This window comes from Mastacembelus armatus, chromosome 7 (genome assembly GCF_900324485.2).
Source record: "Mastacembelus armatus chromosome 7, fMasArm1.2, whole genome shotgun sequence".
In the NCBI taxonomy this organism is placed as follows: Eukaryota; Metazoa; Chordata; class Actinopteri; order Synbranchiformes; family Mastacembelidae; genus Mastacembelus; species Mastacembelus armatus.
Genome location: NC_046639.1, coordinates 8,801,767 through 8,815,945, shown reverse-complemented (window position 1 = coordinate 8,815,945; position 14,179 = coordinate 8,801,767).

The following is a 14,179-nucleotide window of genomic DNA, read 5'->3' as shown; positions in this document are numbered from 1 at the left end:
GGGGAGTTGTTTGTCCGCTCACAGCAGATGTGGTTCTGAGGCAGCTGTTGTCAGAAGTGTTGACTCAAATCTGATGGGAATACGTTTACATACACATTGGAAAGATGCTAATTGTTGCACTCTCAGATTTACATTAATCCTGGGTGTATACTATACAATCTGAAATCTAAAATGAAGTACTAATAATAGTGGAAAAATGTCATAATATGTAGGCAGGGAGAGAAAATGTGTGTACATTCAGAAGACTGCAGTGTCATCAGCACACTGAGAACAATAGCTCCATTTGGACTAGTCATGCTCTTCGCAGTCCTCCTGAATTCAATTTCTGTGATTTTGTTAAATTTTAAAATGCTGCTCTTTCACAACTGTCAGAAGTAGTTATCTGGAGCAGTAGACAGCCGATTTTGTTTCAAGCTGGTCTTATCCTCAAATATAAAACTATTGAACTTATTACCAGAGAAAATTATAACACAGTGTTTTAATTGCTAGAGCTCATTGTATCATTATTTGTATTAGTAGCAGCAGGAGTAATAACAGTCATTATATAAACTCTATTAACATAAAAGGTTGCATTCAAATATCCATTTTATATCAACAGTTACCCATTAAGCATTGATATGTGAAAACAAGTTTAATGGAAATCATTTTTTTTCCCTCATTAATATTAACACTGTTTAGTTTAATGGGATTCTGCTGGTGTGCTCTTCAACAGAAAAAATAGTGGACTAAAATTTAAGCATGGAAACATTTTAGAGAATATTCTTCCATGGGCAGCAAATCAATTCAAGAAACAGCCTACCTGGTTCCCTAAGTCCTGATATACCTCTGCCACTTCAGAACAGAAAAGAAATCAAATTGAATAAGATTCAGGTTATTCAAACGGATTTTACCTCGCCTGGGTTTTGGATCGCTCAGCGCTTTTTCACAAAAGAACTGTCCTTTTACATTAAAATGAGTGACCCTCCTCTGTCATACAAAGTTCCACGCAGACCTATATTTTTGTTGATGCAGTTAGCAGTGCTTTAGGCAAAATGACAACTTGCTTTTTGACCAGAGCTGATGGCTTTTTTCCCCATTTTTTTGAGACACAAGGGAAAAAAAATTACTTCCATTTCAGTGCCCATTTGTTGCCCTTCCAGTGATGTGTGACCCTGTTTTATTTGATTTCATTTGTTCACTTTCATCACTGTTATTCACTTTGATTTACTGGAATGGCTGTGCAGAAAAGTCAGACAGATATTTAAAATGACACTGAGAAACCACTGTCATAATCTCTAAAAGTACTTATGTAGTTACTTAAACTCCCAGATAAAAAGTGTTCCCTGAAACTCTTTAAGTTAACCTAAGCATATTATGGAATCAATGCTAGATAACCACTTTCAAGTTTCAGAAAAATAAGAGTGAGTGACCTTCATGACACTTTTACTGTATGTAACACAATTATGTACTGCCATTAATTTTTCCTCTCCTATAATTAATAAATATGTCATTAAGTTGAACATTCTCCTCTAATTCCATTTATCTTTGATATGAAAATTGGAAGTACGGTGCTGCCAAGTAATCGGTCTATGTGACATTGTGATTAACAGCTGAGGTAGTTGGGGGGGCAGAGGCCATGACAGCTGGCATAGTCCACTGCTAACAAGCACAGGGCATAATTAGTAATTAAGTCACCTTATAGGTTCTGTCTGTGCCCTTCACACTAGGAGCCCTCTGAAAACAAGGTGGAATCGCAGCTCATGTTCCCTGACTTCTCATCAGGCAATTACTGGCTGGCTCATCACCAAAGAAAAGGAGATTAGACATGGAGGTAAAGTGAACCAGAAGAGAAGGGCAAATAGGAACTAACTGACTGAATATCACCGTGTCTAATTTTTGCTTTTGATAGGATGTGTAGCTCTGATTGTAGTCTGACATTTCATCCCCCGAATTAATCCTCAGAGATGTGTCATGCAATAATTACATATCCCACTGATAATTATGATAGCCACACTAATCCAGTTACAGTAAAAGAAAGTGAGGATGCTGCTAAAATATTTCACTAATTTGTGACATGCTAAATGACTAGATTTTGTTTGCGACAGAATATATTTTTCAGCCACAGAATAACCCTACACACACATCAAAGTTATGTCCAGACTGAAGTCTAAAAAATGCAATGCATGCAGACCAGTATGTCTTTCTACCTGCAGTCATTAGACCCCAAGCACATTGCTGTGATTGCGAAACATCATAAAGATACATTTAGACTTTTAGTAAATGCGACTTGTACATTTAGTGAAGTTTGATGTAATCTGAAGTCTGAAATAATGAATTTCTTTTGCTTTTTCTATATAAAAGAGAGGAGTTTGCACTACCAGAGACTAGAGTATATACAGTACTGCACATCATAACTAATAGTGCCACTCCATTAATTTTTGCTTTCTGTTCTTTCATCAGAAGGTTATTTATGGTTTGATTATTGTCTTTCTACAGCAAACAAACACATCCCATCCATTATCTCTAAAAGTGGGTGGCAGAATTTCCCTGAGATGCATCACTTGCTGCACATTATGCCTATGGGGGCGAAAAAGCTTGTACAAGCAAAGACAGCACATTCAAATGGATAAGCTGTTGATGTAAAATGACCACCACAAACAATGGTTATCATAAATAATGGCCAGAAATGCCTCTCCATTTGAGAGTGTTCTGAAGGCCTAATGATGAAAGTAATTCATAGGAATTCCTAAAAGGAAAGTAACCATTTAGTGCATTCAAATGAAATATCTTCACGTAGATCATAAGGACTAGTAAAGATTTGAAGTTTTTATGTTGACCTGTTCTAGAAAAAATATTGTCACTATGGAATTCAATTTTTCATAAAAACGTAAGCAGCCATTATTAGGTTCATTTCTGCTCCATGAGGGTAATAAAAGGTACAAACTAAAGACCTTTGCTTTGAAATGGATGCAAAAATAAAAGGTGACAAGTAAAAGTCAGCCTGTTAACCTCTCCTCTATGCCAATCTAACCAGTAGGGCAATTGCTACTGTAATTAAGGATTCATCACCCTCTTAAACTATTTTTCTGTCTGCAATGTTATGTGAAAAAATATCCCCAAAATTAAAGCCTTTGTCCCATTTCTATCAAACAAAGAAATCAGGCTATTCCCAGTGGATAGAGTGTTGTCATTGGCACAGCGGTCTTGTCACTGATGCAGAGGGACACATGACCCCCACTCCCCCATCTCAGACCATGCTGATCTGACTGTACCAGATGGGACTGACTTTTCCCCCACCTCTCTCTCCAGGCCCTGTCACCCACAGCTGCAGGGACAAAGCAGCAGGAAGAGTGGGGGCAGGCTGGTCAACCCACAGGATATTCAGACAAGAGGAGATGTGCCAACAGAGAGTGGAACAAGACTCTGACCACTACTGTTTATATCCATCACCCATCACTTTCCTGTTCCCTAGACCATGCTCCATAAATGATTTGAATGTTTAGGTGCTGGGACTGTGCTGGGGGTGGCGGGGTGTCGGGGCTTCCTCAGGCAGATTACAGGTCACCTGTGTGGCTTCCTACCGCTTGCCAGTGTTGCAGAAGTCACGACCACAACCTCTGAGACATTTTTTTTTCTATTTTATTCTCTATCCTTTGTTCTTGTTTTCTCTCTAAGCCTCACACTGGCACATGCACAGTACCAGGCAGTGGATAAGGTCGAGCTCCTACTGGCACTCATGCAGGGGAGTTCATTTGTGGACATAGGAGTTGCCCACACCCTGAAAAGGCAGGCGAAGTAATTTCAGCTCCAAGCTTAATAACATTTCAGCTCCTCTAAGTCATTTCTCATACACTCCCCCATTCTGATAAATATTAACAAATGAATCAGAGCTAATGCTTCAAATTAAGTGTCTGTGACCAGTCATCATTAATAAGTTCTATGGGGTTCCTCTTTTGCAAGCTCATTACAGTTTTGTTCATAATTTATTACTGTTGACTCCCTAATGGCTTCTTAAAGGACTATTACCAAAGCCTTTGCTATATTTTTCTATAATAGCCACAAGTCAATCTAGTTAAGAGGCTGGAGTGCCAAATATAAAAAAATTCTTAAAACAGCATCTTGGATTCAGTTCCTGTAAGAAGAATGAAAAAACGCTAATAAAATAACAAATCTCTGGACCAGACCCAATATGCAGCCTGCAAACCTACACACACATTCATACATACATACACACACACATGCAAAACAAAGGGAAAGTGGCAGAACGAAAATGCTAGTAATGCTGAGATGAGATGAGATGAGATCAACTTTATTAATCCCTGAAGGAAAATTCAGGTGAATGGGAGCACGATGTAGCAGCACAAAGGCACACAAAACGCTGCAGTACAATAAAACTGTGTCATTAGTACCGTAATGCAATCACTTGTAACAGCTAGTTACAATAGCTGTCCTTGTAACATAAAACAAAACAAAAGGTAAACTCTGTATTTTTTTATTTCACAGTATATCGAGACTAAATAAGTACAGTATACGACATCTGGAGCCCAGCTGCAGCAAAGGTTCAGCAAGCCCACAGTCAAAAACTCAACTTCGGGATGATTGTGCAACAAAGAAATCAAATACAAATCAGAATTTTTAAATAATAATAAAAATAATAATAATAAATAATTAATAAAAAATTACAGCTAGAGAATACAGCTATTTTACAGAAGAATCTGTTTCATCACTCTGGGTGTTTCAAAGTGGGATTATAAAGAAATGATGCAGAGAAAATCCAGTCTCTCCTGCTTCAGCAATCTCTGTCACCCTAAGAGAAAAACTAGATCAGAGAAGTGAAGGTGAACGTTTGACCTTTCCTTCTCAGTCAGTGAATGAGGATGCCTTAGATGATGAAAGTGGATAAATGGTATAAGTGAAGCCAACCCAAAACTGAACAAATGACTATTTAATTTATTTAGAGAGAGCTTTTTACATAATAAAGCATAGGGAGGAGACGTGCTCTATTTGGGGATTACATGATGGGGTATGTATGTAGATTATATTATTATATATTATAGTATGTAGATTATATTATTGAGTCTTGTGATATCCTTTCAAAACACTCAATGCTTTTATTTGTATACATCTTTGCAGTTGGATGAAAACCTTGCATATCCAAATGTGGTGATTTTATGACTTTTTATATACAGTAGCTGTGAGTCACAGACTGAATATCCAGCCATGCTACTGGTTGTGTGAGATTGTTAGTCTATGTTCACCATCTGACATCAGCATTAAACACAAAGTATGAGATGAGTCACTAAAGTCAGTAGAATTACTCCTCTGGAGACCATGAATGTCTGTACAAAATCTCATGACAATCCATCCAGGTGCTGTTCATATATTAAAGTTTGGTTAAAAAGAATTCAGAAACTCTTAAACCTGCCTTTTAAAACCCTTCAGATTATATCACAAATGCAATATTTTGAAGCTAATAAGCAAGGCTCTTTTTCTCTTAAAAAGTGGACATTTTGGAGATACCAGGTATCCAACCAACGCCAGTGTCTATTAATCTAACATTCCTGAGAATCATCATTTACCGAAAGACACTGCAGCTTTTGTTTGGCTTTGATAAGTGTCTTGCTTTCCATTATTCAGATACTGAACCCAGAACTCAATCAGTCATTTTCACAGATCTCAACAGTTGTTGCCAAGAGGCAAGAAAAATGTTTAGGGCAAAGAAAAAAAAATTGCAGAAGTCAGCAGTAACCATAAAATCTCATAACATATTATGTCAACGTGCACAATGAAGCAGAAGAAAACTTACAGATTACAGTTAGCCAAAACAAGTTTCATTTGTCACACAGCTGTTTGTCAAAGGACACCCATCATGTAGCCACAAACATTCTTTCAGCTCTAATGCAAAGAACCTGTGTAGGCTATGTCAATGCATTATCTGGTGATGCCCCAGTCTGTTGTCATTTATAACAACCTTTGGATACCATTGGTAATTTATTACCTAATATTGCTCCCACTTTTCCATGACATAGACTAACAGAGACAATGATGTGAATAGAGGCTACAATGTTACTGGGGTGCAACAGATACAGTCTAAGACAGACAGAGCTGGCCTCAGAGTCTGACAACATAACTGATGAACAGCAAGCTTGTGCACACAGACTAGTTTGTCATGAGTGACATCTTCATTTTGCCATCAGTTCCTTTAAGGAGAACGGTGATGTCTCTAACTTAAGCATTTGAAACGCTGCTGAAGCATGTCAGCTCATAGGAGATTCCACCGCACACTATATCCTGTAAGCTTCAGGACTGAATTAGAAAATGTCTCCGCAAGGGTTTCTCAAGGGAGGAGCAGATACACCAGTCTGTCTTTGTTTAGAGACTTCCCATCCACGTAATGACTTTACATTATTATTTTCATCTTTCTCACAGCCAGGGAACGGACTGTGATTGAATCCAAATCAATCTGTCAGATGGCTACGCTGGAAAAGCCAATTGCATTTTAGCAACACACAGAGGAGTGCTGCATTCACTCACCGCACAAATCAGAGCCTTGAGAAGATTATAAATTGGGGGGAGCAACTAAGTCTGGAACAAGATTTCCATTCAATTCCAGTTTAATTAGATCTCTAGCCTCTAATTGACTTTCTAATTTTTCAATTAGTAATCAACATTAGATTTTTTCTTTCTGAAACCACATCACATTCAGACTTGCCAGTCTCCTTGAACGAGAGAGGAGACATCAGTGTCTGTAATAAGTGAAAAGAGAAAACATTTGAGAATCCTTTACAAATGTTTCGGTGTGTGATCTTTGGGCTAATTATCAGTCACTCTGACAGGACGACATGATTTATTAAATATACTTTGTGGAGAGCGATGGGCCATGCAACACCAGCCAGCCGTGCAATCTGTCATGAACTCTCGTCTGCTGCCTGAATGCATTGCCTATTGTGGTGTAAATGCTGCCTCTCAATCAGCATCTTAGAAGTCATTAACATATGTTAATGAATTTATGAGACAAAACGATTTCAATCAACACCAGCTTTGCAAGTAATACAATGTAAATATAGGCAATTGAAAAGCATCTATTACAGATGCATTTAATTGCACAATGCACTGGATCCAGTGGATCCAGATTCTTTAACACTGTTAGCAATAAATAGAACTGGCACTGAGCTCAAATTCAAACTCAACTGTACAAAAACCTCCACCTGGGCCAGAAGAATTTCCTCTAGTTAGACCAGCTAGATCAGGGCACCTCCTATGGGACTGGAGGGCCAATTACATCACATAATAATTCATAGCAAGCTGGTAATGAAGTCCCCATCCTCATCAACTCCAATTAGAAAGAAAGACTCTGAAAAGGGGTGAAAGGAATAGGGGGGAGACCAGAAACATTGGAAAAGGGAGGGGATAAAGAGACATTTAGGATGATTGTAGAGAGAATTCTCTATCCCCCTCTCAGGATGTTCATATAGTTCTCTATTATAGGTCATAATTGATGATTAACGTGGACTTCAGTAGTGGCAGCAGTACCAGCTAGTTTTTTTTTTGTTTTTTTTTTTTGAATGGTGACAAAAAGGAACCATGTAAGCTACAAGAAAATGTGATATTGCCAGTAATTTTGTGTCTGGTTTCCTGCAACAGTATTTGTGTCAAAGCAAAAGTATTTCTCTTATTAGCTGTGGGAAATGTTACTAATCCAGAGGGTAATGAAGGCACAGTATAATATTTCTTCTGATGGGGTCTGCTCTCTCTTTGTGGCAAACCACCCACAGTGAGTAATACATGCTTAACAACCCCCCACATTGCTGATCGTGTGGCAGTTCTGAGGTAAGGACCCTCATTTGAATCAGACTGAACAGATTTTAATTAGATTACCAAAACTGAGGGACGATTTCAGTGCTGTTGATAAAAAATGACAGACTTTGCAGGTTCCTCGTGCTACATTCAAGAACACACAAATAGATGATGATCTCACTATGGACAAAAACTATGCTAATAGAGGGCAGAAATTAAGCTGGGATGCATGAGTCAAAAGGAATAAAAAGTATATAAATCCCTCATTAGTTTCTTTGCATTTTGCTGGCCTGTGTTTGTAGAAAGCTTCAGCCCACAAGGGATTGAAACATTGTGGAGCAGACACAGGTGGCATGATCTCCTCAGGGAGTCACAAGTTCTAAAATAACACAAATTATTTTGGTTGGCTTAGTAATGCAATAATTATCCCAAAATCACTCCTGGGGGACACTGTGCAGATGTTCACAATAGCAGGAGTTAAAAGCTGTCCCAGTATACCTACATTTGCAAAGACAACCCAGATAATATATGTATCTGTATCTATTATGCTAAAATCTAGGAGATACAGAATGCAACCTAAGTATGGTTCTCAACTACAAAGTTTTAGTAACTCTTGACTAGGTTCTTTCAGATTTAGTTGAGCCATTGGTGCATCTCATTCAATTTGTTTGTCCACCATTCTCGACTTGACCTAGAAATTGATCTGGCCTGCCATCATTAAGGACATCTCAATTCTCTTAATGCTGTTCAGAGAAGCAAGTAAGAGATGCAAGCAAGAGGAGAGAGGAGACAAACAAGAGAAATGAAATACAATGCACCTGCTATCAAACATTAGTTAAGCACATATATCAAACATAGTAAGCACATATGACCTGAAGGCAAAACTGCATATAAAAATATTCTTCTAATGTGTGACGCACTTTAGCATTAAAGGATTAGCCATCAAGGCATCGATTGATTTTAATCTGATTTTGTTGAGTTAGAGTGTTTATAGTTAGTCAGTCAGCCAGTTGCACATGCAGCACAATACTGTGGACTGAGCTCAATTGTTTTCAAAGAGAATATACACAGAGAAACTGAAATTGCAAGAAGAAATAATATAAAACTTTGACCAGTTCATCAAATTTTTTCTCAATTTGAATGACTTAGCTTGTCTTCCAGGGCCAATTTAGGACCTGCTTCGTTTAGAGAGAGATATTGTGCAGTATTATTCATATACAGTAATTATATTGGAGCCCCATAACATGACAGTAATACGGGAAGGAGTGATGGTGATGTGTCCCAGTCATATCATTCTCAGCAAACATATTCCCAGTTGGTCTAGTTAGATACAGGAAAATTGCCTTGAAATTGTTACCTCATTGCAAATAACAGTAATAAGCTGGTGGAGATGAATAACTATAGTGGCACTAAGGGTTCTAACTGTAAACAAAGCCATATATTATAGTAATGTTGCTATGTGGAATTTCCACACAAGCACTGAGGATGCCAAAACGGAGATTATTAAAGGGTGAATACCGTGTCTGTGTCTATAACTTGGCTATTAGTGAAGCAGCAATTACCAGGTATTTGCAGCATGCTGTCTACATGTTGTATTTTGCATGTGACAGTTTGTCATAGATGTTGAGATATGTATGTCAATAAAGACCATTCATTTGAAAGTGCAGGGCTAGGATAAGACAGGAGGACACCTAATAATGAACACCTGCCTGCGAAACCATGAACATCTTCTCACAGATCAAACAGACTTTCCTTCATGTCAGCTTAAGTGTTTTTTTTTTTTTAAGAATAGCTGTTTTTTATGAGGAGCAGTGTGTAGAAAATGCAATGTGAAGATAATAAAGATGGCACAAAAAATCACCAACCACAGCATGCAGCCTTTCTTGTCATGCCTGTGAAACAGCTGTGCTATTATGGAGAATAGCTTAAGAGAGCTGCATAGTTCATTTGATGAATTCAGGCTTTCACTGACTTTTACCACACTTTTTCTTCAAATGCCACATATGTCTTTAGAGCAAGTGGGAGCTGGTGCAATGAGCATACATAATCATACCTACAATGTCAGACTAGACTTCCTTTAATATGCTGCTTCACTCCTCAGTTACCTATAGGGGTCGCTAATGCAATGAGCCCTGTGTGGCAAACTGCAAATACCAAAATGACCAGGCAGTGCTGCTAAAAACATCAATCATTAGCTGTAATGAACATTCCTCCTCCATGTTAATGACAACACCAGGGCTAATATTACAAGAATAGAAATCCCAGCCCATTTAGCTATTACTGGAAATTACAATAAGATCATAAAAGAACAAAATAAGATTCAGAAAAATATAAGTTAGGGATGATCTCATTGACATTACCTGTATAATAAGAACATTTACTGATATGTTTTGTTTAACAGTATATCTTACATAATTATAGAGGGATTATGGAATCAAAGATGACAGGAGAAGGACATCAAGTCCAAAATCTACATTTCTGCTTCGCAAAAGAATTTTTTATCTCTTAAGCTGAAAAGAAAAAGTTGGGAGGGAAGGCAGAGTCTCTAGGAAACACAAGTGTGCATTTAAAAAATTCATTTCAAAGATAAAGATAAAGTGCTATCTTTGTTCAGGCAAAATGATGCTGTGCGGTATGAATTAGTCCTAGAAAATAAACTTTAATGTCCTCATGTGGAACTTTGTACATGATTAATATGGAAAGATTACAAGTTTTGGGCACTGATCACCTCATGCTTTTTTGGCAACCAAATATCAGCAAAACCAGACTTACTAAATTGTTTTAAACACAGGTGTTACATATAATAGTGCAGCATTTCAGTGACTGAAAAATCAATTCTCCTCTTAGCAGGAGTTCCTACATCCCTTTAATTGCTTATGGTGATGAATATGAGCGATGAGCTCATCCATCAGCCAAACTGAGCAACACTGACATTTATACACAGTTGTTGCTCAGCTGGTTTTACTGTATTTGGACTGAATTAAAATGACAGTGTTACAGTGTTTTCCACATAAGAGAAAGTCTAAAAATTTTCCACAGACCATCACAGCTGCAAGTCACAACAATCCCAACAAGGACTTGAGTAACAAAAGGTTACAGAGAGACGCTGCAGTTCCTGCCCACATCTTTGAATAGATCACACCTCGCTCTCAGCCATCTGACCTTTAAATACTCAGGGAAGCTTCTGGTTCGCGACAGAGGTGCCTAAATCACCTTTATGATTTTTAGAAATGTTTCATTTTCACATGCTGTTTAAACTCCTGTAAAGGTGTGTCTCTAATTTAAATGCTGAACAGGAAACATCTGCCTGGAGTCAGGAAGATTCATCTCTCTGTCATTTTCTATCTTACACAGCATCCAATCCTGCCATCCTCCTCACAAAGTGGGTGGGAGGTGGAGAGAAAAAAAAATTAAAAAACAACAAATATTAATGAGGTGTTACACCGAGAAATAACGATGTGTGCACTCCCTGATAGCATCTGTACTTCCTTAATGGCATGTGCAATTATGTTGGCTTCCATTAATATCAAGGCTGGATCTGTCACTGCTAAGGGCTTCACTTCAATCAGGGCTGGGCCTCTACTGCATGCTTCTATAAGTACACAGAAAAGAAATATATGTGAAATACAGCTACAGTGCCTGGCTGTTAAGCTACATAAACAGCTTCTGAGGGGACCATAGCCAACATTTGCCCCAGTAGATATTTCAAATGGTAAAAATAAAAATGATTTAAATATACAGTAATGTTCAGCTATTTACATCTTGGGCAATATTTTGCATTTGGGCTGGTCATTTCTGCAAAGCCTAAAAACAAAACATTTACAAAATTCGTGGGGAAATGAGTGATGAAGATACAGCAATCTTCTAAATGTATCACTAAAATAGCATTAACTCATCCTATGTAGCTACATAAAACCCAGCACTCATTTCATTTCACTCAGGGCTAATTTGGTGACATATTGGCTATATTTCAAGATGACACTGACACTTTTATCCAGTGTTGATATGTCTGCATATTGATACCTCTAATACTAAATTTATTGCATGTCAGTAAATATATAGTAGCATAAAGTTAATTTAGGCATTAAACCTCGGATGAAGATTGTTTTCCAGTTGTTGTCCATAAACTACACATCCAGAACCCATAAAGCTACAAACTCTACATCTTATTAATACTGCAAATTGAAGATTAAACAGCCATCTGTCACCTTAGCACGAAGGTGCCTGTATTAATATTTACTGCAGTGTGCGTGGTTATAAAACAGCATGTCCAAATGTTTAAAAAGAACAAACGTGGCCCTTAATTACTGATTTAAGTATAGAAGTACAATATTTGCTAATGGGATTGGGATAAGCTGAACGAATGTACTGTAGGCTATGATAAAGCTGGTGACAGTTCTGAGTCTTTTATTTTCACTCAGAGCAAATAGCACTGAAGCGGAGGCAGGGGCACATCAGATCTGACATTAGGAGGTAATGTGGAAGGGCCCACTGATGGGTTTACATACTCAGTCCTTTAAATTACATTCTGTACACATTACCGCCTGCCAAATTTCAAAGGAGCATTAGTTTTAAAGTGTGTTGCTATTTCTAACTTTTCCAGCAGTTATTGTTGCATGATGCTACCTCATGACAATTTTTTTAAAGATACCTCAAACCTGCTTCAGAAGGGTAGTTACAGTGAACATCATCTTGTTGATGTTTGTCATGTTCACTGTAAATATCTTTGTATGGTATAGGACTGACAGCAGAGGTGCTTTGGTAGATTTTTCTTACTGGTGCATTCAAGTAACTGCATGAAGAAAAGAAGATTATAACATTAGAATCACAAGCTGTCAAAAATGTAGGAAAACCGAAACAAGTCATTTGAAGGATTAAAAAAGTTTCTTTTGAAACAGTAATTGTGTGGAAGTTAGAAAAATGAATTGGTGTAACTGTGCACAAGAAGTTCTGAAATAAATGGCTACTATTAAGAATATTCATGAGTTCATCAACACCTCACAAGCCTTTCTCCAATAGCAGTCTTCATACCTGTACCAAAAAGACAACGCATTTTCTGTTACATGCTATTTTAGTTCAAATGATTCACATCCTATGACTTGTTCATAACAAGCAGGAAAAATAACTAGAGAGAAATAAATATAAATCTTAGCAAACACCAATACTTCCATTACCTCTACTTATTTTAGTACTATCCCTTAAAAACCTGTCTGTCTGGGACCAGCGATGATTCTGGAATCAGACAGAGGTAGGGGCTCAGCCGCTAATAAAAATGTGACATCTCTGCAAAAGTGTTCAGTCTCCCCGCTAAATCACTAATTTCCCTGGATAGCAATGAATAAATGATAATTTTTTTTCTTATTTCAATTTATAACAGTGATGTTTATAAGCACTTACTAGCAAGTAAGTAAATACGTGCACAATGCTTACACTGTTGATCCCATACATCACAAACATACTGCATTTAACTACAAACTGACATAAAAACAGATAATAAAGCAAACAAACAGCATGTGTGACATAAATAAACAGAGGAGGTTCAGACTAATTTACATTTGATAACATTATATCAATGCGCAGATTAATTTTGTGAAACCATTGTGGATTCCACTGAAATAAATGTAGGGAAAAAAGAAGTTGCCTTGGCATTATCACTACTGTGTGTGGTCTTGATTTTCTGTCCACTTACTCACCTGATTTTTGCATGCTCTTTGTTTCTCTTGACTCCATCCTGCCCTATGTCCACCCTCTCTCTCTTTGTGCTGTCAACCAAAAGGCAAACACAACAACCAAAATGACAATTTATTCTGTAGTGAGAGCTATAGACAAACATATATCAATTTGTAACATTATTCTAATTGAAAATCTGGTTGCTGTGGTGAACACAGTTAAACAATATAATTTTAATCTTACTCTCAAAACTTGTTTTTTGTTTTGGGTTTACCACTGTAATTAAACATGATATTCACACAATTACATACTATGTAACTGAGACTGAGATATCCATAATTCAAATTTTATATAAAACAATTAGAATATTACAATAAATCATGAATATTATCACAATTATTAGCTAACTCTTTGTATTAACTTATTTGGCTGAGTTTCATTATATTATGAACACCTTATTTAAATATTGTTTTGGCTTATGTAATTGAATAGCAAATATGTGTAATTAGGTCATAAAAATGTCTTAGAGGCGTTTAACTGTAATGCTTTATATATTGTAATATTATGCCATTTTGTGTCAGCTTTAACTAAAGAGGATATAATTCAACTCCTTACCTGGCAAATGTGCAAGCAGACTAGCTCAGAGAGCTGGTGTTGGAGATTAGCTGATAAACTAATGAGCAACACTTGAAAATATTCACACCATGTAACAATAACCTTTCTGATTCACAGT